The sequence below is a fragment of the Eretmochelys imbricata genome, chromosome 1 (assembly GCF_965152235.1).
Source record: "Eretmochelys imbricata isolate rEreImb1 chromosome 1, rEreImb1.hap1, whole genome shotgun sequence".
In the NCBI taxonomy this organism is placed as follows: Eukaryota; Metazoa; Chordata; order Testudines; family Cheloniidae; genus Eretmochelys; species Eretmochelys imbricata.
In genome coordinates this window covers 260730454-260734249 of record NC_135572.1, presented here as the reverse complement: position 1 = coordinate 260734249, position 3796 = coordinate 260730454, and the positions used below count along the sequence as shown (strand labels likewise).

Genomic DNA, 3796 nt, shown 5'->3' with positions numbered 1-3796 from the left:
GGAAAAAATGTTGATACAGAAGAGGAAGGTAGTAAACACAAATAACATTTAGCTGTTCTGGGGTGGGAGGGTGTGGGTGGAAGCATGGAATCCTTTCAAAAATTCCTTTTTTTTTCAGGCCTGTCTCCCAACAAATTACTGTGTACTTTACAGCTAAGTGCTGTAAATTGTTGTGATTCAAAAAGCATTGTCATATACTGACCTTCATACGTTTTGGTTAAATCAGTGGGAATTTGCACATGATGACTGAGTATATGGTATAGCTCTTAATAGCTTACTTCTGGATGTCCAAATGTTCCTGTTTTGTTTTTTGTTTTTAAAAGCAGTCTTTACTTTATTGAAACATATTAAAAGGTTGGCTTTTTGGATGTATGCCATATTATGTCCTGTTAGAAAAAGAACTTGACTAAAGAATTATGCAAAATGCTTTAATCATTTAAAATCACTTTCAGCCATGTGGAAATGTACAATTAGTTTGGTGTTTTGTGGGAAACTTTCAGTAGTTATGAAGTTAATGGGTTTTTAATGACCCATCCATCATTAAACCCTACAGTATACAGAAGTAACAGAACATTTACCCTATTGCAATTTACCATACATACTGAAATGCTCAGAGACAAACTTGAGGTACAAAACTTGAAGACTAATCAAAACTCCTCTCTAGAGTTTAGGAATGTGCAGATTTGAGGTTTAGTCCAGCTATCTCTGGCAACATCATCACTATCATCTTTGTATGAGAAAATATCATTATGATATTACATAAAATGGAAGACATAACACAATAATATGGTTAGGCAGTAGTTATATTTTTCCTTTAATGCTTTGTGAAGAAATAAATCTGAAAGAAATAATGACAGGCAAAAATTAGCATTCCATTGAAAAATATTGCAATGAAGTACATTATTCCTATGTAAATAAATTTCCTTGAACAATAATATATTTTTAAAAGGTGAAAATTAAATGTCAATAGTTGGTTCACTGTATAAAAGTGACACCTATAACAATCTGATGACCTTATGCCCCGCTATCCTACTCACAGCAAAAATATCCTTAAAATCTGCAGCTGTGCTAAAAGATGCAAATGTCAAATATATTACTCTGAAGTAAATTAATAATTATTTTTCAGTAACCTACCATAGGAACTATTAAGTGAACAAGTAGCAATGATTTTCTTATATAAAAACTATCAAAAATTGTTGGAGAAAATATGCTGCAGATTGTCAAATTAGCTCTTGTGCAGAAATAGCCACCATAAGTTCATTAATTCATTTTTCACTGGAGGACAGCAGAAGGTTCCATAATGCAACCATCACAATCCAATTGATTCCATACTGTACCATTAAACTTTACCCGTAGTTGTACCTTGCAACAATTAAGATTTTTGGTGCTTTGAACTTTCTTGCTGGTTGGACATATAAAAATCTTCAGCAGAAAGACAGCTGTCCCTTAAGTTTAGATGAGTGATCTATGCAAAGGACTGATTCAAAGAAAAAAATAGTTTTAGATGGACTGATATAATGATACGATGAGACATTAGCACTTTTTACACAGAATCTGTTAAATATTAACTATGTCTTTGTTAGAAATGCAGTAGGGGCTTCAGCGCCCAGATACTGCAAACCAAAGTGTTTGTGAGCAGTCCTGTAGAGTTCAATGGGACGCTTCACACGTGTAAAGTTGCACATGTGTAAGTATTCCCAACATGAGGCACTGATTCAGCAAGCAAGGGCTTGATCCTGCACCATTCAAGTCAATGGCAGTTCTTCCATTGGGTTGAATGGGAAAAGGATCCAACTTCAAGAAATATACTTTTAAGTATATGAGTAGTCCCAATGAAGCCAAAGGGACCATGCACATGCTTTAACTAACCATGTGCTTAAGTGCTTTACTGGATTGCAGCCAAAATGCTTAACACTGCTCAAAACTTTTCCATTTGAACTGTTTTTTTGGTGGAAAAACTGGATTTTTGATTAAACTAAAGTGTCTGCTTTCTATGGAAATTTCTATGGAAATTTTATTATTATTTTGAAAAACCCATCACTAAACTAAAATATTTTGTTTTTTTCAAATTAAACGTTTGAAACTTTGAATTCCCACTGAAACATCTAAATTTCCCATGGAAAATTTAAATGAAATTTTTTTTTCCTTTTTCACCAAAATTTTCTGTGGGGAACTCCCCCCCCCCTTTTTTTTTTTTACCATCTCTATTCAGTATCTTGGAGGATCAAGCCATAGATATCTTATATATTATTAAGACAGCTCCATGGAAATAGTCTAATACCTCACCTGTTTTCTATATTTGGTGCCAAACCATGCCCTGGCCCTTGCATTTGTGCTAAATCTGAAAATAAGTACTGTAATCGCAAATGACCTGCTTCCATTAAAACCTTCTTCAAGTCTACTGGCCTGAGTCTACCAAGTGCTGAGCACCTTTACTCTCATTAGAGTAAATGGGAACTGAGGGCACACAGCTTCTCACCAGAGGCTCTCAGTAACACTACAAGATCAGAACTTATTTCAGCCAATACATTTATAATGGCGTTGTCAGTACTGTAAAGTAAGTCCGAAAACACGTGATAGCAACATAAGAAATGTGGTTATTTGAATTCTTTTCTTTTTAGTAATAAATTCTACACATATAAAATTTGTTAAATCATACTGTACCTCCTGATGATTGAATCTTGGTGTATTATTTTCCTCTAATCTTAAAAGGAAAGGCATATAGTTAAAATATAGTATATTATTAATTTTAAACACCATGGAATGTAATACAATGCAACAGGTTATTCATTTTCTATATCAACTGAATTTATTATTATCTGCTTGTATAGTGGTCGCATCTAGACCTCCCCAATCAGGGATCAGAGCCCCATGTGTCACAACACAGACACTGTTTTATTAAGTATACAAATATAAGATACTTTATGTAAGTATCTATCTTATATTTTTATACTTAAAAAAACAGTGTGTGTGTGTGTGTGTGTGTGTATGCGTGCGTGTGTGTGTGTATATATATATATATAAAGTATGTCATATCATTCTCTTGTTATCAAGCAAGAATCTTTAAAGCTAATACATGTTCTCCCTGCCTCAAGAAAAAGTATAAAATTGTGATGGGTTCAGCATAAGATAGACAGAACAGAACTAAATCTGAAATCAAGCATTCACTGTCTTGCTATTGTTGGAATAAAGCACAATTTAAGTAAATACATTCAGAACTATAAAAAGCACTAAAACTCTATAAATATATATCACAGCCTCTTAATCCTGTGAGGTGTTTACACTGAATACCACTAAAAACACTGAAAAATTATATTAAAGTTACTCATGAGAGACAAAATACTGCATATCATGGTCAGAAGCAGATTGTTGCTTTATGATTACTACAGTAGGTGGATGGAAATTTAAACAAATGAGAACAATGACCATAGCTACTGTAAATAATTCCTGTAAATGCAATTAAATTGCTCCCTATGCTGGTCAGTCTTACTGAAATAACATATATATTTTAAAAGATTAAAATGAATGGAGAAAGCAATCTACAAGTACCTTTAGGTTCAGTCCTTTTCTGACTGGGAGCCATGGTAGCAGCCTCTGATGGCAGACCAACGTATACACCACCATAGTTCCTTATTTGAAGAGAAATCATGGCTTAGTGTTAATGCTTTCCCATAGACTGCCTACATAAAACAGCCGTATTAGAAAGGCCATAGATGGACAAACAGAGGATGCTTTGTAACTACTTTTATAAAAGAATCCCTTGTTTCCAATGTATATTAAGAAGGCTGCAATTTTA

The 3796-nt window shown here is 33.7% G+C and overlaps 1 long non-coding RNA gene across 1 annotated transcript; it reads right to left on the bottom strand.

Annotated features, from left to right (window-relative positions):
• Positions 1-401: 401 nt before the first annotated feature.
• Positions 402-2701, bottom strand: LOC144259337 (uncharacterized). The gene is made up of 3 exons (XR_013344836.1): positions 2665-2701; positions 1363-1477; positions 402-838 (listed from the first exon to the last, which is right to left on the bottom strand). It is a non-coding gene; the product is annotated as an uncharacterized LOC144259337 (long non-coding RNA).
• Between the last annotated feature and the right edge of the window lie 1095 nt (positions 2702-3796).